Source organism: Monodon monoceros, unplaced genomic scaffold (genome assembly GCF_005190385.1).
Source record: "Monodon monoceros isolate NGI ecotype Baffin Bay Population unplaced genomic scaffold, NGI_Narwhal_1 Super_Scaffold_12, whole genome shotgun sequence".
NCBI lineage: Eukaryota > Metazoa > Chordata > Mammalia > Artiodactyla > Monodontidae > Monodon > Monodon monoceros.
In genome coordinates, this window is record NW_021703768.1 from 147,777,345 (window position 1) to 147,801,811 (window position 24,467).

General features: G+C 44.2%; 1 long non-coding RNA gene across 1 annotated transcript in view; it reads left to right on the top strand.

Moving 5' to 3' along the window:
- The window catches only part of LOC114891634, a 55,141-nt gene that overhangs the window by 30,037 nt on the left and 637 nt on the right, over window positions 1–24,467 (top strand). The window lies entirely within an intron of this gene.

A 24,467-nucleotide genomic window follows, 5' to 3' on the forward strand; every position in this document is an offset into this window, starting at 1 on the left:
GGAATTTGGGAGTGTTCCTCCCTCTGCTATATTTTGGAAGAGTTTGAGAAGGATAGGTGTTAGCTCTTCTCTAAACTGTAGATTTTTCTGATGATGGCCATTCTGACCACTGTGAGGTGATACCTCATTGTAGTTTTGATTTGCATTTTTCTAATAATTAGTGATGTGGAGCATCTTTTCATGTTTGAACAATTTTTTAGATCATTTTCTCTTATTGATTTCAGGTGGACTGCTTTCAGATGTAAACTCTCTATCCAGATGTAAACTCCCCAAAGACTAAAATTGTAACTTGTTCTTACATGAATTGCCTACGACTTGATCGTCAAACCCGGACTCCTGGTATCCCTGGGGGTATGGGAGAACTTTCCAAGGGGATGTGAGCAAAGGTAGTTCCAAAGGAATCCACTTAAGCGTCCTTTGCTCAAGCACATCTTCCTGAGAACGTACCCACTGTGGAGGCCAGTTCTCCTTTTCTCCTACTCCTTCCAGATGCTTTTCTCTCACTTTCTCAAAGAAAGACTCAGCCCTCCCCCACCCTAAAGTGCCAAACAGTGACATTCAAAATACTGATGTCTGTGAAAACCTCATATTGATTAAGACTGTATACACCAACATTTGTAAATATCTACAATGCCTTGATCATATGTGTAGAAATAATAATTGCAATGATAGCTCAATCCAAAGGAAAAATTGTTAACATTCAGAGCCTAATGGTTGCAGAAATAAAAAAGTAAATTAGAATTTCAATTTATATATTTTCTTCCAGCATAAAATTATGATAGGATGATTAATAAAAGACTTTCTAGCATAGAAATTACAATATGATAAAATTCTGTGAGGAAAAGTAAATATGATTTCAAGGAGGAAAAAGGAAAAATGTAAACTTTTCTGACTCGTAAAGAAGAGTTTGTTCATGTAGTTTTTCAAATAGCTGATGGTGCGTATCAAATTGCCACGGCATTTGGATTCCATTGGAAACATAAGAGTGATGTAACAGTTTTATATTTTATAAAATGTCAGTATTTACAATACAGTGGGAATTGCATGTTTTGTACTATTTAAATTTATGATGAAAATGTGCGAGGGCCTACACAGGGTATCGAAATTCTTTTAGGAGTAATATGAGCTTAAAAGTTTGAAGGCCATCGGCCCTATGGCACATTATACATAGTGGGTACTTAAAAATGTCTGTATTTGAAGAGGGATTTAAGTGAAGTTTGTAAAACATTAGAAAGAATACAGTTAAAGTGGTCATACAAGCTTAAAATGAGAACATTTTCACGAATAAGATTCTCTGATGGATGGTTTGGATGTGCACCTTTTGACAGCTGGTGAGCATATTTGGGGTCTCTGTGTGTTTCATTTTTCCAATAACAACTACTTCTTCCGTTCTCTGCCACCGGTTGCGCTACATTTCAGTTCAATTCTGACACTAACTACCCAGAGTTAGCACAGACCTCATGCTTAAGGGCTCAGTCCCACAAGACTGCCCCCACTCCAGGTGCCAGGTGTGAATGGGGGCCCCAGGCTACCTGCACTCTGTCTGGCCAACTACAGATTGGGGGTTTCCACGACCCCCATCCACACTCAGGTTCCATAATTTGCTAGAATGACCCAGAATTCAGGAAAGTGCTGTACTTACAATGATAGTTTTATCATGAACGATAAAACTCAAGAACAGCAGAACAGCCAAATAGAAGAGATGCATAGGACGAAGTTGGAGGGAGACAGAGCTTCTGTGCCGTCTCCGGGGTGCCAACCTCCTGTCACATCCGTGTGTTCACCAACCTGAAAGCACCCCCAGCCTCGTGTTTCCAATTTTTATCCCAGTTTCATTACAGAGGCACGGTTGATTAAATCATTGGCCATTGTCGACTGGGCTCAATCTCTAGCCCCTCTCCTCTCTCTAGAGGTCAGGTCTGTGCAGGGTTGGGTGGGGCTGAAATTTCCAACCCTCTACTCCTGTGGTCGGTTTCTCTGGCATCCAGCTGCCATCCTGAAGCCATCTAGAGGGTCTGCCAAATGTCACCTCATTAGCATAATTTCAGGTAAGGTCAAAGGAAGTCATTAGGAATAACAAAAGACATTCCCATCACTCAGAAAATTCCAAGGGTTTTAGGAGCTCTGTGCCAGCCAGGACAGAGACCAAATACTGTATATATAATTCTATTATACCACACTGGCATCCTAAGAAATCAGGAATCTTCTTTCTCAGTCTGGGAAGTTGGGGGATGGCTTAAGGGAGTAGGGGCATATGTGACCTTATGGCCTTTGTCAAGTCTCAGCACTTGGGAAGCCTCTTGTTAGAGATTTTAGTTGCTCATTTAACCAACCATGCAACCAACCACACCACCAGCTTCACAGTGTGTTGGGTCAAAGGCTCTGGGGGCCTAGGAGCCAGGAGATGGAGTTCGGAGAGGGGGCAGGAAGTACAGAGTTGAATTAAGCACAGTTCCTGCCCTGAAGGAGCTTGCAGTCCGTGGAGAAGTACACAGCCTCTTGGCCTTTCCAAGCTTTTCCTGGAGATCATCTCTCTCTGCTATCCTCTGCTATCCTGTTAGGATTGTGTCTCACCGATAGAACATGCTTCTGGTGGAAGGGGATTTTGCTGTCCACACTGCCTGCCATTGGGAGCAGGGTGCCCAGTGTGGCAGCTGCCTCTCTCTCTCCCCCTGCACATATCCACCCTGGATGACCCCTGTACCCTCGCTCACCTATGCTCTAGGCCGCCTTGGTCTGTTGATTCCTCCTTAAGCAGGGACAAGTCCATTTTTAGGAGTGATGAGTGGATGGAAAAATGTCACCAGTCACTCATGACAGATGCCGCCAAAGCTTAATTAAGACCAGACAGTTTCAGCTCAGGAACTTTACAGATGATGCGGGAAGAATGCTTGATCACAGAGCAAGGATTCAGGGTCTCAGGCAAGCTTCTGTTATGCATCTGTGTGTCCTTTGTGCAAAGAGGTCAGCTCTACAGTGTAGGGGCTGCAAAATGTGTAACATGTCGTTTCTGCCCTCGTGGAGGTTACAGTTAAAATTTTTAAAATTGGTATGTGAAGAGAAAAAAGACATTAAATTATATTTGTATTCCTACTGCCAATACCTCCTCAGAGAGAGAGAGAGAGAGAGAGAGAGAGAGATTGGATTTTGGAGTCTGTCCCTGGTGCTCGGATTCTGCCTCTCTCTGCTAAGGGAGGCTGTGGGTCTGTCTGCTGGGTTTAGGAGGTGAGTAAGCCAAGACACTTAGGTTAGGATTTTGGGAGAGACTTTGATGGGGAATTAGTCAAGACTGGGCATGAGGAGGGAGGTTTCTGAGGAAGCTGTGAGTTAGAAGAGATCAGAGATGTGAAGGAGAGAAATGGGGAAAGGGGGTTTGATTAAGTGTTGGCATGGATTATGAATTAGATCCCCTTTGATGTTCTAGAAGAGATGCCAGCAAAGATTAGAATTCTGATTATTTCTGATCTCTAAACTGCACTTCCTGAAATGGGATATCAGACACTGGACCACATGACGCCCTGGTTTGTATTTGGGTTACATGCATTTTAAAATTAAATGAGTTAATGCATCTAGTGGTGTAAATGATAAAATACTATGCATTTGTGATTGCCAAGACTCCAGTAAAAATAATAACTCCCAATTTAAACTGAGGCCAGCTGTGCTATTTGAAAATATCTTCAAGATGAAATGTAAATTTAATCATGCTATTCTCATGCTTAAAGATCTTCAATGGCTCTCCCTTGCACTTGAAGTAAAATCCCATCTCCTTACTGTGGCTTCAGGCTAGGTCTCTGCCCACCCCTCCCAGGACATCCCGGGCCATTTTACTTACTCTGCTCTCTGCTCTGGCCCTACTGGTCTTTCAGTTTCTGGAGGGCTGTAAACTCAGCAGCTTTGGGGGCCTTTGCATAGATTGTGCCTTGAGTCAGCAATGCCTTTCTTCTTATGCCCATGCACGGTATGGGAATATCATACCATATCATACTCTCCTCCACTTTGCATGATTTGTTTCTCCTCATCCTTCAAGTCTTCTCTTAAATCTCACCTCCTTAGAGGTGACCCCCCCACCCTCTGATCTAAAATAAGTTACCCCACTATTATTTCTTATAGTGTAGTAGATTGAAAGGTGACTCCCAAGTTCCAGGTTCCACAGGCCCCCTGGAACTTGTGAATGTGACCTTATTTTGAGAAAGGGTCTTTGCAAATGTAATTAAGGATCTCAAAATGAGATCATCCTGGACTATCTGTGTGGGACCTGAATCCAGCAACAAGTGTTCTTTAAGAGACACACAGAGGAGAAAGTCATGGGGAGAAGAGGAGACAGCCACATGAAGAGGGAGGCAGAGATTGGAGGGATGCAGCCACAAGCCAAGGAGCATGTGGGACCACCACGAGATGAAGGAAGCAAGGATGATTCTCCCCTAGAGCCTTTGGAGGGAGTGTGGCCCTGCCCACTCCTTGATTTTGGACTTCTAGCCTCTAGAACTGTGGGAAAATACATTTCTGTTGTTTTCAGCCACCCAGTGTGTGGTGCTTTGTTATAGCAGCCACAGGGAGTTCATACACACAGCATCCTGTTCTTTTCCGTCATATTCCTTACGACGAGTTACTTTCACGTTGTGAACTTGGTGATCTAGTTATTATCTCCTTGCAACTCCTCAACATCACTTGTCACTGTCACATTCGGATCTTTTCCATTTCCTGCTCCATCTTCAGTGCCTGGCACGGTATCTGACACACAGCAGATGCCAAATAGATATTTCTTGAATGAATGAAAATAAATAGCATGTCTCCTTTTTTAGAATCGCTAAAGAAAGGACTACCTTCTGGAGAGCCTTGGACTCCTTGCGGTTGGAAAGCATGCTTCTCAAGTGCTTGACATCACCTGAAGATGTCAGGTGACAAAGAGCTGCTCCTCTTTGTAAGGGTTATAACCATTCCCTCTGAAGTTGAGCCCATGCTTTTAAATCTCCTTGCTAATCCTTTCTTTATGGAAAGGGGAGACAGTTAGCTTTCCAATGACTTTGTCCAAATGACCCCAGACAACGATGGGGTTGGGGGGCAGCCTAACGTGGAGCCTGGAGGTAAATGCAGAAGGCCCAGGCACATCAGGTTTCAGTAGGATTCAGTGTCAAAGAAAACACATTCTTTAAAGAGAAGGGTAATTGCTAAAGGCTTTGTCTAATGTTAAGGCAGAGGGGATGGACCATTTGAACTGGTTTAGTATTCATGATAATATATGGTTCAGGACTCAATAAAAGGGTATAATTCTATTCAGGGATTCCACTGAGCTCATAAACCACGGGAGTGTGGCTTGTCAGCAGAATGTAGATTGGGTTACCACGGAACTTGTCAACAGGGACCACTCAGGGCTGTTGATCACTCCCGAGAAAAGATTATCATGGGGCTTCTCTGGACTGTGTGCCTAGAAAAATCGGTGCCCAGATAATTCCGTTAAATTGTGTATATGTCTGTGGTCCCAAAGTATACCAAGGATCACAGTGGTACAAACGGTTTCATTGCATGGTATTTGTTAATGAAATTTATGTACAAAAAAATTTGTCCCCAAAGATGCCATAAACAAAGAAGTGAGTGTTTCCTGGAACTCTGGGTGAAACAACATTTACCTTTAATCAAGAGTCATGACAGTAAATGTGAGAGTGCCATGGTGTGGGGCAATGGGGAATAGTGGGGACTATGGTCAATTAGAAAGTGAATATCTTGCTTACACCCAGGGTTTGGCAAACAAAACTTGTCTGCAGGCCACTGTGAGATTTTGGTTTACATACTTATCTTTCCACTAGACCAGGGGTTCACAAACTATAGGACTTTGGGTCAAATCTGGCCCACCACTTTTATAAATAAAGTTTTATTGGAGCACAGTCCATTTGTTTACACACTATCTATGGTTGGTTTTGAGCTACAATGGAAAAGCTGAGTAGTTGTGCAAGAGAACAAATGACCTTCAGAGACTAAAATATTTATCATCTGGCCTTTTACAGAAAAAGTTTGCCAACTCTTGCACTAGACTGTGAGCTTCTAGAGGGCAACTTGGCACATATTCTTAACTCAGTAAACTTGTTTACTTTGAGGAGGAGATTTTATATTAGCCATGGCAGGTGCTGTGGGTTGTTTACCCAACAACAATTTTCCTCTTCTTCCTTGCTAATGGGGTAGCGGTGGGCTTTAGGAGTAGGGTATGGGCTTCTCCCCAGTCCCAGAGGGCGAATTTTGGTTAGTTCAAGCCAACTATGGTAACCCTACTCCTCCTACTAGTTCTGTGCTTTAGGCATAGGTTTGGGATGGGATTATGGCCACTGAGAGGCAGGAAGTGTAGACTTCCCCAATGATGGAAGTCTACTGGTGGTTTCTGAGAAGGGAAATCTAAGGGATGGTTTCACATCCTTCAAAAGGGACCCAAGGAGTGCTGGGTACTTCTGCCGTCTGGACATTGTTGAGGGAGGATTTAGCACTTGCAGCAACTGTAGCATCTTGGGACAAGCCCAAGGGCAAAAGCCAAAGTTGAGGATTGCAGAGTGAAAAAACATAGAGCCTGGGCTCTCAATGACATAGTGAAAACCAAATTAATCAATCTAGGATCTATCTTATTTTTTTTTGGTGGTTAAATGTCCTTATTGCTTATTCACTTTTAATTGGGTTAAGAAGCTTATACCTTAAAAAATTAAAAATATTATGTGGGTGGATCTGGTTATTCTTTCTTCTGGAGTTTATAATTTTTATGCCTGCTTACTAGGAAGGTCTCCTACAGATTTTATAAAAATGTTCCTCTGATATTATTTTATTTTTAATTTAGAACTTTATTAAGAATTAATTTTTTATATGGTATGAGGTAAGGGTCTAACTTCGTTTTTCTTCCAGATGGAGAAATAAAAATTCTTTGAGTGCGTGAAGGTGAATGGAATCCAATGTACTCATAGAGTTTTCATAAAGATAATATGCTATTTTCTACACTGGAAACTAATATGACAAGATTGGTTTCTTAAAAATATCTTAGAAAATGGCTAACTTTGTTGATGATTTTTAAGTGTGATATTGATGTAACTGAGTGTTCTCTAATTTCCAAGAAGGAACCTAAAGTAACATGCAGATCCTTGCCAGAAGTTATCAATTTTAAGACAGACCATATTATGTCAGGGAAACACGCATCTTGTTAAGTTTATCCAATCTGGCCCATCCCAAGGAAAAATATTGGTTTGTTTCCTAGTGCTGATTTAGAATGTTGAAGAAAAAAGTCAGAGTAAAAATGTATCAGTATCTTGCATTGACATGAAGGAAAGAGTGATTTTGAACTGCAGAAGGTCCTCGAATCTGAAGGTTATTGGTACTGGGAAACAACCTTTCAGGTAAATCTGCTTAAAATAGGGGCTAATATTTCTTATTGAGTCTAAACCAAACACATAAACAAGCAAACAAAAACCCTTTGACATGTGCTTTGTTAATTAAAAGAGACCTTCAATAAATTGAACTGATAACTTAGTAGGAGAAGATGTTTGCAATACACACACCAAAGATTAGTATCAAGAGTATAGAAGGAACACCTACAAATCAATAAGAAAAGAAAGTAGAAACATGGGCAAAGACAGATGTTTCTCAGGAGAGGGAGCACAAGAAGCCAATAAGTTTATTAATTCTTGTTCATATCATTAGGGTCAAGGTTGAGACCTCAATGAAGTTCCTATTCACACCCATTTAATTTGGAAAAACGTACCATACGCGTAACCAAATTTAGTTTATAATTGCAACTGTGCACTAACTCTTAGAATGTATAAAGTATGAGTCAGATGCTTATTTTTTTGGTGTAATTAAAAAAATCACATCATCAGATGCATTACTTGATATCCAGAATCTTACTGTAAAAAGGATCAATGTTGACAAAAATATTTGAGGAAGTCAAATTTTGATGTTTAAATCATTCTTTTTTTTTTTTTTTTTTTTTTTTTTTGCGGTACGCGGGCCTCTCACCGTTGTGGCCTCTCCCGTTGCAGAGCACAGGCTCCGGACGCGCAGGCTCAGCGGCCGTGGCTCACGGTACCAGCTGCTCCGCGGCATGTGGGATCCTCCCGGACCGGGGCACGAACCCGTGTCCCCTGCATCGGCAGGCGGACTCTCAACCACTGCGCCACCAGGGAAGCCCCCCCAGTGGTTTTTAACAACGAAAGTTTATTTCTTGTTCATGGTACATGTTCATTGTTGGGTTGGCAAGGGCTCCGAGGCAGATAGAACAGCCACCATCTTCATTATGGTCAGTCACCATCCCAGATGGGAAATAGAAATTAAATGACACATGTCACTCTCACTCACAACTCATGGGCCGGAACTAGGCCCCACCTAACCATTAGAGGACCAGAAAGTACAATCCTACCACGTATTGGAGGGATCGAACTGGAAATATCTGGGGAAACAGCACTCCTGATGTCCATGGTGGCTAAGTTCCAGCCTTGTCTTTGATGGAGGTAGGGGAATAAAATGTAGAGGGGTATAGAAACGACACTGATCGCATGGAGGTGGGAAGAAAGGTAGAGGTGAGAGGATGCTGGGATGGAATGAACAGGCTTCAGGGTCCCATGAGTGTGTGATTCAGTCTTCTGAAACTTGAGTTACCGTTTGTTGCTTAAAAATACAGAATTTTAGATCTCACCCCAGACTGGATAGAATTAGAGTCTGCCTTTTAACAAGATCCCCGGGCAATTTTTATGCATGTTAAAGTTTGAAAAGTTCTAATATGTATGACAAATAAGAATATTTTAGGTAGCCTATGGACATATTTTTATCTTAATAATGATTAAACAATTTTTAAATAATATTTGATAATTTTTTGTTTTATTACATTCTTTCTGTTTTTCCTTTTATGGAATTAATATCAGATAAAACAACTTATTTCACCAAAAGTTAGTCAATTTGAGAAAAATATTAACTTAAGAGTAGCACAGGTAGGACACCAATATGGGACAAAATGTCCATATTGGACACTTCGGGGGCTTCCCTGGTGGCGCAGTGGTTGAGAGTCCGCCTGCCGATGCAGGGCACACGGGTTCGTGCCCTGATCCGGGAAGATCCCACATGCCGCAGAGCGTCTGGGCCTGTGAGCCATGGCCACTGGGCCTGCACATCCGGAGCCTGTGCTCCGCAACGGGAGAGGCCACAAGCGTGAGAGGCCCGTGTACGGCAAAAAAAAAAAAAAAAAAAAAAAAATGGTACCTGGATGCCTGAAGTCTGGGAAACCCTACCCCACAGGAGATGCTCCTCCCAACCTCCCATTTCCCCACCCTGGCGTCCCTCCTCCCAGATGTCCTGACCTCACCCATCTCCCTGTTTGCTTGCAGAGTCCCCTGGGACCAGCCTCTTAGTAGTCACAGTTAGAAGGAGACATGACAAAGACACAGATGGAGTTTGGTCATGGAAGGGGAAATAGTCATTCAAATTCACAATATCTGAGTGGGAGAGGGATTTATCTGGAAATATCAGACCTAATAAATATTAGGACTCTGAATCATCCAGCTAATTTCTTCATTTTCCCAGTCGCTGTATATGCATATGTGTGTACAGTCTCAAAATTCTCTCTGTTAAAGGTTATCAAACTAAAATTGAAAATCCCGAATGAGAGCAATGATGTTCAGAATATTCTTTTGCTAGTTTCCATTTTAAGCTGATCCATTAGAAACAGTGTCTTTCTCAGTCCTTACTGGTGGGGGATGATGGCTTCATAAGGTGATGCCTTTTTTTGTCCCTCATGTGGTAATGCCCACCCCCCCCCAAAAAAAAGATGTCCATGTCCCGATTCCCCAAACCTGTGAATATGTTGCATTATATGGCAAGAGGGACTTTGCAGGTATGATTAAGGATCTTCAGATGGGAAGATTATCCTGGACTATAAAGATGGGTCCAATATAAACACAAGAGTCCTCTTAAGAGGGAGGCAAGAGGGTCAAAGGCAGAGAGGAGATGTGACAATGGAAACAGATGTTGAGGTAATGTGCTTTGAAGATGGAGGAAGGGGCCACTAGTCAAGGAATGCAGGCAGCCTCTAGAAGCTGGAAAAGACAAGAAAACATATTTTCCCCTAGTGCCTCAAGAAGAAATAGGCTCGATGACACCTGGATTTTAGCCCCATCAGACTCATTTTGGACCTCTGACTTCCAGAGCTGCTGGATAATACGTTTGCATTGTTTTAAGCCACTAAGTTTGTGGTGCTTTGTTACAGCAGCCAGAGGAGGCCAATCCACCTCAACTCCCATTGCAGGGGCAGTGAAGTAGATATGGACTCCAACAGCCCGTGGGGACAGCCACAGGGACACCTTCTCAATTAAGACCCCCCAGATGGCTATTATCCCAGGAGTCTCATTGACCCCAAAGTAACCTGTGCAGTCAAGTGCCCCTTACAAGCAAAACTCACTTAAGTATATATGTATGCCCATCTGAAAGACGGACAAGCTGGGCCAAAAAGATACCTCCTTTTCAAAGACCCTGTTAGCATAAAACAACCTCTTCAAGTCACTCTCATAGTGATGTCCAAACATGACAAGCTAGCCCTGGGTGGGGGGAGTGGGGGGGTCCCACTTTCCTTCCCCAAATCTAAGTAGAATTTTGTATATTTAGGGAGAAGAATGCATGGTGGCTTCCTACTAATTCCCCCAATTCTTCTGGTCCCACTTTGCACTTTATTTTTAAATTTTAACAGTGTTTTTTCCCATGGTCCCAGAGGCTGAAGGTCATTTATTTCCTCCTTTTTGACAATGGTATGAGATCCACATGAAATTAACTCACACATCCTACTTTTGTTTTTCGAAGTATAACAAACAAGATGTTGTGCTGGAGCTTTTTGCACACAGAAATCTGAGTTCGTTGTTCTAGTTGTGTGATGACTTTAAGTCAGAGTACTGCTCAGAGCCTTGTTTCCTCAGCTATAAAATAGGAGTGATAATTCCAAATTCTAAAGGTTGTTGTGAGGATTAAATTATTAAATGACATGATGTAGGGAAAGTACCTACCTCCGTGTTCAACTGACGTTGCTCAATAAATAGCAACTGTTATGACACTTTTCTTCTTAAATTAAATGTGGTGATCTCATGTTAGAGTTTTGACTTGAGATATGGCATTTTATGAGATTTTCCTAGGTATCCTAGGCCCAGTAGTTTCTTACTGTGCCATCCCCTGCCCTCCGCTGTCTTTGTGGGATGGGCATTGTTGACTGAGTACTTAGCATCTCCTTTTTCTTTCTCCATCCCAACAGAACCTGGTTTTCTGGTTTCCACTTCTCCCCTGAGGCCTCTGGGTCCCACAGAATCTGAGTCCATCCCCACCCCAAGGCCCTGATTGGCCTAAGGCTGATTGTCAATAATTGGTTCAGGAATTTGGATACAGTCCAATGATCACATGGCATTGCCCCAGCAACAGTTATTGGATCAGGGTGGGCATGTGGCCTAAGCTGGAATGAGGTAAAAAGTCTTCTTTCTCTTCCTAGATATAAAAAGTAAGCAAGTGCATTTACTGCAGACTGCAGTATGCCACAATGACTGAAGCCAGCTTGAAGTGCAGAGTCAGTGTGTGGAGGAAGGCTGAACCCAGAGAGCCAGAGGAGTTCAGATAGAGCCCTGATCATATCATACCTGAAGCCCACACCATCTCTTGACTCCCTGTGGTGGGAGATAGTGTGTCTTCTGATTGTTCAAATAAGTTTGTGCCAGGGTCAAGCTAGAGGTTCTTTGTGGTAGAATTCTCTCCTCTATGTAAGTGGGCAGGTGCTGTATAAAAACACTATTCCCTATGTTATTCCCAAGCCTACAGAGCACCCTTTAAGGGATCAGGGCAGATCTGACCACGGCAAGGCTAGATGAGTTTAAGGAAAAAAATTTAGACTAAGGATCATGCTTGCACCTCATGGAGGTAAAAAGTCCATTGAAGATAGGGTGATGAGTCCTGGGAGTGCTTCAGTGGGAAGTGAAATAAGACACGAATTTACCCCTTTCTACCAGAAACTCCAATTCCCTGTGAGAAGTAGCATGGCTCTGAGAGGCAGCATGGCATGGTGGGAAGAAGCATTCAGAATTGAGACTCTGATCTGGGTCTGGATCCTGACTCCCCGACTCCCTAGCTGGTCTACCTTTGGGCAAGTCACTCAGTCTCTCTGATTTATTATTTATGTGCATGCCTCCAAAAGTCTCGTATGTGCTGAGCACCATGCTAGGTACTTTTTGTGGATTAGCTCACTTTATGTTTATGCCCACAAATTGGGTATGTTTTACTAATGGGGAAATGGGCTCAGAGAAATGAATAACTTACCAAAATCACAGAACAGAAAATGATGAGACTGGGATTTGAAGCCAGATAATGGGACACTGGAGACATCTGGTCAACCCAAACCACCACATCGTACTGCCTCTAAGCTTCAAAGGAGCAGGAGTGGCTGGTTGCATGAGGCAGGAAGCTGAGGATAGTGACGGGGAAGCTTTAATACCCATAGCTCCTCCATTCTTTTATTTTTAACTCACTTCTACAGCCATCCCCAACACTATGATTAGCTTAACATTTTACAACATGGAACGTTTGCTAGGTCAGGTATTAGGGATGCAGGAAGGGTTGGGAGCCAAGCTCCTTTACAGTTACACTTCCCCAATTCCACTAACACCACTAAGTAAGACCTACACACACTTGACAATGGAGAACTATCCCGAGAGCCCCCTGCTGAGGCTGAGAGACCAAGCTCTTCCTTTAGAGGCTCTGAGTTCCCATGCATCTCATGTGCCTGGTCAGTTCCAACCACAATCCTGCCCTCTGGCTCCAAGTGGACCACAACTTGCCAGCCCCACACTGCAGACCAGCAAACTGAGTCCCACACCTGCTAGGAAAGCCCCAGATCATCACCTCCAACTGAAAATGAGACCTGGAAATGCTGGGCCCACCCTCACCAGCTCCCAGCCAATCATTTGATCTGGGTCCCATATCTTCATCCAATAAATGGGATGGATGATAGAGGGTCTGCCCACCTCACACTGTTTAAGACCAAGGAGGTCATATATGTGAAAGCACTTTGTAGACGGTAAAGTGTCCTACAGATGTGACGGTTGCATGATTAGTAGCAATGTGATCATCTTATATTCCTTCTCCTCATGTTAATGCTTCATGAAAAACGCCAACAAAAAGGCCGCCAAATCTGTGTGAGATAGTAGATAACAATGGTAAAGGTACAGGCTCTGGGGCCCCCAAAGAGTTGGGCCTATGCACTTACCAGCTGTGTGATGTTGGGACATTCCTTACACTCTAAGGCTCAGCTTCTTTGTGTGTAAACAGCAGGAGGGTGATACCCATGTTATGGTTGCGAGAATCCATTTGGATTTAAAGTGCTTTTAGGAACATCTGTTTTGCCTGAGCCTTCATCAATCACTCCCCCTTGTTCTAGAAGCAGCACCTTGATTTCTCTCTGGGGGATGTCCCTATTGCATGCAGCCTTAGTGGGGTTGCCAGTCAAAGAGCCCTGGCCTCCCCTCTCTGATGTGCGTCAGAACCTTAGCCATGCCGTACATAGCTTCTCTGCAGGGAATCTGACACCTGCACAACGTGAAGACAGGACACAGCTGGAGCTGATGAGGATGTGGTTTGGTCTTGCCGTCGAGAGCCCTGGAGCTGATCTGGTTTCCACTGGGAGACCTAGTTCATCTGTTTTTCCTTCAGTTCTGTGAGAGCCCTTGGAGCCCTCTGTTATCACCCATCTTTGGCCAGGGTGGATTTCCTTGCTAACCTTCTGAGCACCCTAACTGATCCAAAAGCTTAGAGCAAGAGCTTACCAGGTACATATTACACACGTAACAAACAATAGCTCTAGACTCAGCGACTTAATCATGCACTCATGGGATCCTGAGGCCTGTTCATTCTACCCCAGCATTCCCCCTGCCCCCACCTTTCTCTCCTCTTTTGTACGATTGATGCCCTTTTTATTCCTCCTTTACATGTTATTCCTCCTCCAACAAAGACAAAGCTCAAGGCCCAGAACTTACCTATTATGGTCCTCATGAATGCTGCTCAGCAAATATTTTTATGCCTTCTTGGTTGTTGACTAACCTTATTTGAGGTGGTTGGCTGCTCTATCAGCCTGGATACTCTTGCTAACCCACAGTGAACGTGTACTATGAGCAAGAAACAAGCCTTTGTTGTTAAAAGTTACTGGGATTTAGGGATTGTTTCTTACTGCGGATAAACCTAGCCTAACCTGACTGATACATATACTCACTTTTCCTTTCAGCTCTTTGCATGTTGGAAGCACTTAGGAAGTGATTTCTCAAACTACTTATTTTCTTCTTCAGACCTACAACCACCATAAGGGCACTGTGATACCATTCTGAGCCATGTTCAGTGGCACAGAATTTGGTAAAACAAGAAGAGTAGGAAAACCCAGTCCTGCTTCCTTGCTTCTTACTATGAGTCATGAGGATGTACACCACACTTCAGTGGGGTCATGAGGATGATGAGGTTCTCAGGTGTAGACGTATATCTCATCATTCAAGTGGGGACTCATTCAGCCAACATGTGCTGAGCTGAAACTCTGTTGGATGCTGTGCTAGCTGTAGGCAGGTGGGGGAAAATGTGGGTGAGAAAGCCAACAATCTGAGCCCAGCACTCTTCTGGATGTGCGCCAAATGGCCCGGGAGTAGAGAGGCAAGAATGACTAACCCCGGTTTTGGAGATTCAGGTGACACTTGAGTCAAGTCCTTAAAGGGAGCAGGACTTACCTGGGCCAAAAATAGCTTGGGAGCAAAGCCAAGGGCATGAAGGGTGTTGGTGGGGAGAATTTTTGGCCCCCAGCTTCCCTGGGAATGTTAGACAGTGAACCCCCTGGAACTGTGGTGTTCAGAAAATTTGTGCAGGAAAGTTAGTAGGTTAGCTCTCCCAGCACTTTTTTTGTTGAGAGACAGGGATTTGGGCAGCCAAGGAAGCAAGTTTTCAAGTGTTTCGAAAAGAGCAGGCACTTGATCTCAGATGATGCCGAAACGAATGGGAACCACTAAAGCCAGACATTCTCCATGGTGCTTGGAGGAAATTAGCAGCCCCAGGAGCCAAGAGGGTGTCAGGCGGGGACTTGGGGGTGAAGAGTATGTGAGATGAAGGGGCTTGGGCATTGCTGTGGTTTCAGTTTTTCAGATGGAGCTGAGCATGGGTACGGCCACCACGAAGTTACTATTTTTAGCAGAATGCTTCAGGAGACCGACAGATCATCAGAGAGAAGGTCTTGTGCCCAAAGGGGAGGAGCCTCTAATTTTGGCACATCCGGGACACCCCCTAAAGTAAATATATATGCTCTTCTCATATCGTGCATGATGAACGTGAAGGTTTTCAGTAAAATGATGATCTTAATACCCTTTAATGATATAAATACCATGAAAATGAAATGTGCTCAACCTTGTCAGTAATCAGGGAAATGATGAGCAATGATTTGTACTGGCGTTGTTAGATTGAATTCCCAAGTTTGTGCAGGATCTACCGAGGTACAAGCTACATTCTTTCCTGCTGGACTTAAACCTGGAGGGATACAGGCTGATGCTGTTGCAGCCATCTTGCCACCACGAGGGGTGAGCTTGTCTGAGAGTGGAGCTACACTGGAGGAAGGAGGGATGAGATGGAGAGAGAGAGAGAGAGAGAGAGAGATATCAGGGCCTGATAGTACCATTGGAGTCCCAGGATCAAGCTGTACTCGAGGCTGGTACTCCCCTGGACTTTTCAGTTAAGTAAGCTAAGTTTGAGACCGATTTTCTATCTCTGGCCAGAGTTCTAGCCGACACAAGCATAGTAATGGGGGAGAAAAGGCTCATGATATTTGTCACTTATTGAGTGCTTACTACATACTGTTATAAGCACTTTATGTGTATTGCTTCATTTAATCCTCCCAACAAGTCCATGAGTTAGGGCACTCTTATCCTCATTTTACGGACAAGAAAACTGAGGCTTATACAGCCCAAGATCACAGAGCCAAGTTTAGACCTAGGTGGTCTGGCCCCAGAGCTCATACTCTTAACTACTGTCTTATCAGAACTCTTGGTGCTTTCTCTGCGGTTGATCAAGGCTGGCTTGGCCTGAAGGTCTGTGTATGTGAGTACAGCCAGTGGGATCCTGGACATTCAGTCTGTAAGGAAAACCCACATGATGTTTTCAAGTTCATTGTCTTTCTACATTTAGAAGATGACGATGATTTTCCATACTGCAGTACAATGCTGTGGGCTTAGTTTGGTAATTAAATGTTTGTTGCTGGGAGTGAATAAATTGTTCTCCATCACCAGGAGATTTTGTCATGTCACTTTGAAGTTGGAGAAGCAAGGCGCCTGCTTGTTCACGGCGGCATTCGCTTCCACATTGTAGCCTCATGTAATATATGCTGACGATCTATTCCCCATTTGTAGTCTCTGGGAAGATGTTATTTACTATCCCTGATGCTAGAGGAAAAAACATTAGGTCACTGCCTCACACATCTTCCTTAAACCATTCAAACACGTTCTTCTTTAGGCAGAGATACATTTTCTGAAGAAGAGAAAACCGGCGCTTTTTTTCTCTTCTAGTCCAACTTTTCTAAAACCAAGACTGCTGTGTTCTCAAATGTTTGAAGCTAGCGTTCTGAAATGACGTCAAATGTGTTTCTTTTTCTTTTATGAAGTGCGTAAGCTGCAGCCTCTGTTCAGCAGTAACATCATTATATTTTTATAAAGTCCCGAAATCCTTTAACCCCGGAAGCATGGACTCTCTGCACCTCCTCTCCCTCTTGCCATTGGAGGATATCCAAGATGCCCAAATGGCCTGCCCCGCCCACTGCGGGCCATCTCCAAGATGCTCAGGGTTTGCACTGCATGGTGCACACAGCCGGGGCACACAGACCTGTGCAAATGAGCTCTTTTGAAAGCGCTGCCATCTCCAATGTCGGTGTTTCGTGGACGAAACCTTATAAAGAGAGTCACTGGTTTCTGCCAAATTATGTCAATGTGGAATTAAGCTTTTTTTTTTTGCTTGTTTTTGCTTTGGGGGAAGTCATAACCTTTTTGAAATAATTTACTTTGTTGTTTTTAAAAAATATGCAAAACATTTGGAATGGGTTTCTTTGATTCTGATTGTACCCTAAAAGAATGTAGAATTTTCACCCCTTCTGAAATTAAAAAAAAAAATCCTGTTACATGAAGATCAATCGTTAAAGTCCTTTTAGAGTCCCATGAAACACTTATTCTCAAAATATTTTATGTGAGGGGATACTGAGAGAGCATGTATACAGAGGCTTTTGAGTCAGATTAGGGTCAAATCCAAGGGCTTTACTTAGTAGTTGTGGGACTGGGCAAAATACTCCACATTTCTGAGCCTCAGTTCCCTCCTCCATAAAATGTGGAAAATAATATCTCTATGCAAGGGATGAAGAATACGATAAGCATCTGAGACATAGGAGGTACTCATCAAGTGATAACTGCTTTTTCATTTTTTATTATTTTTAATGCTGTATAGTTGATTTACAATGTTGTGTTAGTTTCTGCTGTGCAGCAAAGGGATTCAGTTCCACACATGTATACATTCTTTTTTTATATTCTTTTCCATTATGGTTTATCACAGGGTGTTGAGTATAGTTTCCTGCACTATACAGTAGGATAAACCTTGTTGTTTATCCATCTTATATATAATAGTTTGCATCTGCTAATCCCAAACTCCCAATCCTTCCCTTTCCCACCCCCCAGATGACTGCTTTTATTATTGCCCTTCGTTGTGGTTTTTCCCTCTACATGAGATTCCCATAGGAACTTAAGTACCAACCATAAGCTTAAGGTGGGGAAGCAGGGGTAAAGGTAATGTGATGCCCAGGTATACATTGTGTCAAGCAAAATTTTACGAAAGTTAGGACTCAAATCCAAACCCAAACAAACAGATATTGGAAACATTCATTTGCTTTCAGAAAGATTCATCTTTAAGCTTTAAGCTTCCTGGATTCATTCATGACTTCCTGTGCAGGCTACTTTGGGGAGTGTATTCCAGACACAGTCTGAGGTCTGTTCTCCTGGATCTTGTCCTGGACCCAGAGGAGACTGCACTTTTTTTTTTTTGCGGTACGCGGGCCTCTCACTGTTGTGGCCTCTCCCATTGTGGAGCACAGGCTCCAGACGCGCAGGCTCAGCGGCCATGGCTCACAGGCCCAGCCGCTCCGCGGCACGTGGGATCTTCCCGGACCGGGGCACGAACCCGTGTCCCCTGCATCGGCAGGCGGACTCTCAACCACTGCGCCACCAGGGAAGCCCGACTGCACTTCTTTTGAAAAGCAGATTTAAGGTAGAAGTCAGGGTGCCATAAGAGGAGACACAAAAGCAGAAGAGATGTGGAGGAAAGTGGGGAGGGGAGTGGGCCTGGAGGAGGGGCAGCCTCGGAAAGCAGGGGACGTCCCTTTAGGAAAACCCTTAGGAGAAAGGCACACAGCGCGGTGGGAGAGGAGAAGGAGAGAGGAGAAGGGAGAGGAGTCTCAACTGCTGGATGAGAAAGGCCACGTGCAAATGGTTAAAATATCGCTCACTTCTATTATATCATGAAAAAAAATGGCAGTGACCAGAGCTGCCTGGATTAGGAAAAAAGGGTGTAATTCCATCTTGGGGCTTCTGGTGAATTGAGCTTGTGGTTCTGTGGTTTATGATGTCACCAGAACCCCCGGCTGGAATTACAGCCTTTTAATTTACAACTTGGTAAGTGGGGAGGCCGAGGGTCCACCATCCCTGCTTGAAATGTGGTGAGGACCCCAGGGTCGAGGTTGGCCTGGGAGTGAAGGTCTGGAGGCTGGCCCCTTGTACCCTTAGTGGGTAGATAGTATTGGTCAAGCCACTTTTCCTGTTCTGTCTTCTCCCCCTGTCTCCCCATCCCTCCCTCCTCATTTCCCCGAGTTGCACAGCTTGATTTTCCTATGATTTATTTTATAAAAAAACCCATGTTAGCTAGATTCCTCTGGCCTTCACGCTCATTAAGCTCACAGTTCAAACCTTTCCGTCTCAAAACCCACGCAAGAAAGGCTCAAATGTGACATCTCTGACTTCTAAAGGAAGAGCCCCACAGTGAACTGGGGAGCTCATTTCTGTCTTTTGTTCTGCCCCCCAACCTCCCGCTTCATCATGCATGCCAAGGTCAGGAAGTGATGGAGCTGGTGGTACCACTGGTCCGGTGGTGAAGGCTCAAGAGTGACTGTTCACAGCCTCCTCTAGCATGGCAGCATTTGGTGCCCCAGTGCCTTTGGTTATCCTAGCTCCTCAGCCTCCATTTCTTCTTCAACCTTTAACATAGGTTTTCTGAATATTTATTATGTACCAGGAGGCCCTGGACTCAGATCTTGGGATAAAATGGAAAGCAAGATAAATATGACTGCTGTCTTCATGAAGCCTCCTCCAGCCTGCCTGACATTACCATTTTGGGATTGCATAGATCTCAAAGTTAGAAGGTCCCAGCCCTTATTTCCAAATTCACCCATCCTTAAGGGTTCCCCATTTCAGTTTCTGCCACTATCATTGCCAAGTTGCTCAAGCAGAGATCCAGAGATCCAGGAGTTTCGTGTCCGATTTCTCCTTTTCCCTCATCCCCAACAGCCAATCTATTGGCTAGTCCTGTCCATGGTACCTCCAGGATAAAACTCTTTTGGACCACTTTTCTACATCTCACTGACATCATTTTACTCCACCAGCTCTTCATGATTGCAACAGCATCCCAATTTCACCTCCCACTTCTTTATTGTTCTCTCTAATCCAAGAGTTCTCAAAGTGGGGTCCTCAGACTAGCAGCAGTAGCAACACCTGGGAACTTGTTAGCAATTCATATTCTTGGGCCTCCCCCAGACCTATTGCATCAGAGTCTCTGGGAGTGGGCCCCAGAAGTCTTGAGTTTTACAAGCACCCCAGGTGATTTTGATGCAAGCTTACATTTCAGAACATCTTCAATCCACATCCTCTGACCAAGCAGGGTACTTTTTAAAAAATGCGTTCTCTTATTTTTTTAAAATTTTGTTTTATTCAAGTATAGTTGAATTACAATGTTGTATTAATTTCTACTATATAGCAAAGTGATTCAGTTATACATATGCATACATATTTTTTCATATTCTTTTCTATTATGGTTTATCACAGGATATTGTATATAGTTCCCTGTGCTATACAGTAGGATTCTGTATACAATAGCTTATCTATTCTGTATATAATAGCTTGCATCTGCTAACCCCAAACTCCCAGTCCATCTTTCCACCACCCCCTTCCCCCTTGGCAACCACAAGTCTATGTCTGTGAGTCTGTTCCACAGATATGTTCATTTGTGTCATATTTTAGATTCCACCTATAAGTGATATCATATGTCATTTGTCTTTCTCTTTCTGACTTATTTCACTTGGCATGATAATCTCTAGGTCCATCCATGTTGCTGCAAATGGCATTATTTCATTCTTTTTCATGGCTGCGTAATATTCCGCTGTATATGTATATAGTACATCTTCTTTATCCATTTATCTGTCTATGGACATTTAGGTTGTTTCCATGTCACTATTCATTCAGGTGAATAGTGCTGCTATGAACATAAGGATGCATGTATCTTTTTGACTACAGTTTTCTCCAGATATATGCCCAGGAGTGGGATTGCTGGATCATAGTCTTTTGAGGAACCTCCATACTGTTTTCCATAGTGGCTGCACCAATTTACATTCCCACCAACAGTGTAGGAGGGTTCCCTTTTCTCCACACTGTCTCCAGCATTTGTTATTTGTAGAGTTTTTATTTTTTATAAATTTATTTCTTTATTTTTGGCTGCGTTGGGTCTTCGTTGCTGCACGCGGGCTTCTCCCTAGTTGCGGCGAGCGGGGGCTTCTCTTGTTGCAGAGCACGGGCTCTAGGCATGTGGGCTTCAGTAGTTGTGGCACGCGGGCTCAGTAGTTGTGGCACGTGGGCTCAGTAGTTGTGGCTCACGGGCTCTGGAGCACAGGCTTAGTAGTTGTGGTGCACGGGTTTGGCTGCTCCGTGGCATGTGGGATCTTCCCGGACCAGGGCTCGAACCTGTGTCCCCTGCATTGGCAGGCGTATTCTTAACCACTGTGCCACCAGGGAGGCCCTGTAGAGTTTTTAATAATGGCCATTCTGACCGGTGTGAGGTGGTACCTCACTGTAGTTTTGATTTGCATTTCTCTGTGCATTCTCTTATTTACTCCCATTTTACCCATGAGGGAACTGAGCCCTGATCTTAGAGGGTAAATTGGATTATATAACTTCCAAGCCGAAAATCCATCAGGAACCTCCCACTGCACTTAGAATAGAACCTACACCATCTGGCTCTGGCCTCTCTCCCCAGCTTCCTTTTGAGCAATGCTTTTCCTTGGACTCACTTGTTTCCAAACATTCTTATCTTTCAGTTCCATGAACATACAATTCCCTTTCTAGCCTCAGGGCCTTTGCACATACCATTCTTTCTGCCTGGAACACTCACTCTCACTTTATATGAATAGCACCATCACCTCATCATTCTTGCTCAGCAAAAATGTCACCTCCTCAGAAAGACATCCCCTGACTGTCTTAAAATAGATTTCCCCAGTATTCGCCATTTCAGTTCCTTATTCATCTCTTCACAGCACAATTAGAGGTAACTTTATTCATTCTTTTTTTTTTTTGTCTCCTCCGCTAGGAAGATAGGAGCTCTGTATTTTCACCACCAAATTCCTAGTACCTAGTACCTACCATGGAAATACAGCATGGAATGAATGAATCTATGAATGAACATAGTCTAGATTATTTTGCTTTGCCAACCAAGTCCTTAAGATCTCAGCTCAAATATCACCTTCTCTGGGGGGCTTCTCTCGTTGCCCTAAGCAGAATTAAATCCGTGATCTCCCAACACTCTGGATGGCACCATCACGACACCCATTTTCTTGTGAGGCTGGGGAGGGGGGCAGTGGGATGGCAAGACTGTGGCCTTTGAGGCACAGAGACCTGGGTCCACAAAACAGGCTGTGTCACACCCTGGCTGCTCACCACTTCCCCTCTCTGAGTTCCCTCATGTGCGCGATGGGGAGTTTCTCGTGAGGATGCAATAATGTGCCTGGCACAGGGCAGGTCCCTCAGAAGTGGTAGCTGTTAGGTTTTAGAGTGAGTTATTCTTATAACTCTCTCGCCCAAGAGCTCCTGGAGAGCTGGCCTGTGTCTTGTCATTTGTGCTGGTTAAGGGAGGAGGCATAGGGAGTCCCCTGCATGCCCTCCCCATGCATGTCCAGGGCATGGTTTTGGTGGCCAGCTGGCCAGAGGACAGTGAGAAGGCAGTCTCTGTCTGTGGGTGAGCCTGGCCTACGAGTCACAGGGAGAAGGAACACAACTGGTTTGAAAAGCAAGCTAGACCTCTTCACCTATGTGCCCCTCCAATGAACATCACAAATGGATGAGCCAAAAACGTAAAGAAAATCATGAGATCATAGATTGAGTTGAATATCCCATTTGCCCAGAGATGCCATCGAGTTGTTTTGCAACGCCGCTTGGAAAGGCCCGGTGGGTGTCTTTACTACCTGAAACTGCTTCCTTCCAGCTATTGCCCTCAGTTGCATGGATGGCAGGGAATGCAGGAGACACCAGATTCCAAGGAAGTGCATCAGGCATTTGCCTGACCCTCACTTGGTCATAAGTGAAGTCTGCTTTTCTCTCGTGAGACTCCTGGTGTATGTAGCATGCCGATGCTGCCTGTCTGGTCCACCCTCTTTCACAGAGCCTCTTGAACCGTTCCACCCACTGCTGACCTCCACCCAGGCCCATGAACAGGAGACTCACCTCTAAGTTCAGCCGTGTCTGCCATCTTGTACTGTGCTCTATCTCGGGGGCACTTTGAAGTCCTGGCTTCCTCTGGAGGCAGGGCTTTGCCACTGGTCAGCTTCCTGAGTGTTCTCTGGGCACAGCACACACTAGGGGGACCTCTACTTCCAGGCATCCCTTAGTGTATATCTGTATTTTCCACACCTGAGGCATTTGGATCTCACTTTCATGATTTTTGCCGTAGTATGTTTGCAACTGCAGTTGCCCCTCATATCTGTGGGGGATTGGTTCCAGGACCCCCATGGATACCAAAATCCAAGGATGCTCAAGTCCCTTTATAAAATGATGTAGTACAGTCAGCCCTCTGTATCCGTGGGCTCTGCATTTGTGTATTCACCCATCCATCCCTGGCTGGTTAATCTGCAGACGCGGAACCCGTGGATGCTGAGGGTCGCTTGTACTCACATTGTTCCTTCATATTTTCCTTTGAACCTGCTCGCTATTTTTTTTTCCACTCACTATTTAATATCAATAGATTTATTTTAAATGGAGAATTTATACCACTATATCTACTTTATTCGCACTGCCAGTGTCAACTGCCACGAGACCATAAAAATAACACCAAATAAAGCAAGATCACTTTATGCATTTCCGTTAGGTCTGCCAGAGACTTGAGCTTGAGGGCTTCTTCCTCTTTGTTGAAAGCGAGAACAGCAAGTTTTAGAGATGTGTTAAACTGCTACTTTTTCCTTGAAATAATCAGAAAGTTTGAAAGAGAATTGAGAACGAATTAATCCCTTGATTGAATGTTTTTTAAGGCTATGTCTGGTACCGCCTAAACCATTTTCGGTATAGTGACTATAGTTAGCAATACTGTTTTATATACAGTACTTCAAAATTGCTAACAGACTGGATTTTAAATGTTCTCACCACAAAAGAGGAACGTTAATTATGTCATGTGATAGAGGTGTTAGCTAAAGCTATGGTGATAATCATACTGCAATATATAAATGTATGAAATCAACACATCGTAGACCTTAAACTTATACAATCATATGTAAATTATACCCTAATAAGAATAACTAATACGGGCTTCCCTGGTGGCGCAGTGGTTGAGAGTCCGCCTGCCGATGCAGGGGACGCGGGTTCGTGCCCCGGTCCGGGAAGATCCCACATGCCGCGGAGCGGCTGGGCCCATGAGCCATGGCCGCTGAGCCTGCGCGTCCGGAGCCTGTGCTCCGCAGCGGGAGAGGCCACAACAGTGAGAGGCCCGCGTGCTGCAAAAACAAATAAACAAACAAAAAAACTAATACATAGTTAAGGCACAAAGTGTTTTAGCGAGATTAATTCACCTATCTTTGGAATAATCCTGTGATGGTGTATTATAATTATCCCGCTTTTCAGACAAGGAAATCAAGGCATCTAGTGGCTAACTTGCCCATGTTCATACAGCTATTGGGTAGTGGAGGCAGAATTTGAACCCAGCTAGCTGCCTAGTTCTGGATGCCTTCATCTCAGATGCTACTCTCGCAGCCTCTTGGAGGTCCCACTCATCCTAATACTTTGGGGATGCTGGCCGTGTGGAGAGCTACGGATGGCGAGGCCAGGCCATCTCTTCCCTGGGCATGGTGGGTCTGGCTCAGGCAGAGCTGCGTGACCCATCGACAGAGCTGCTTCCTCCTGGGGCCAGGAGCT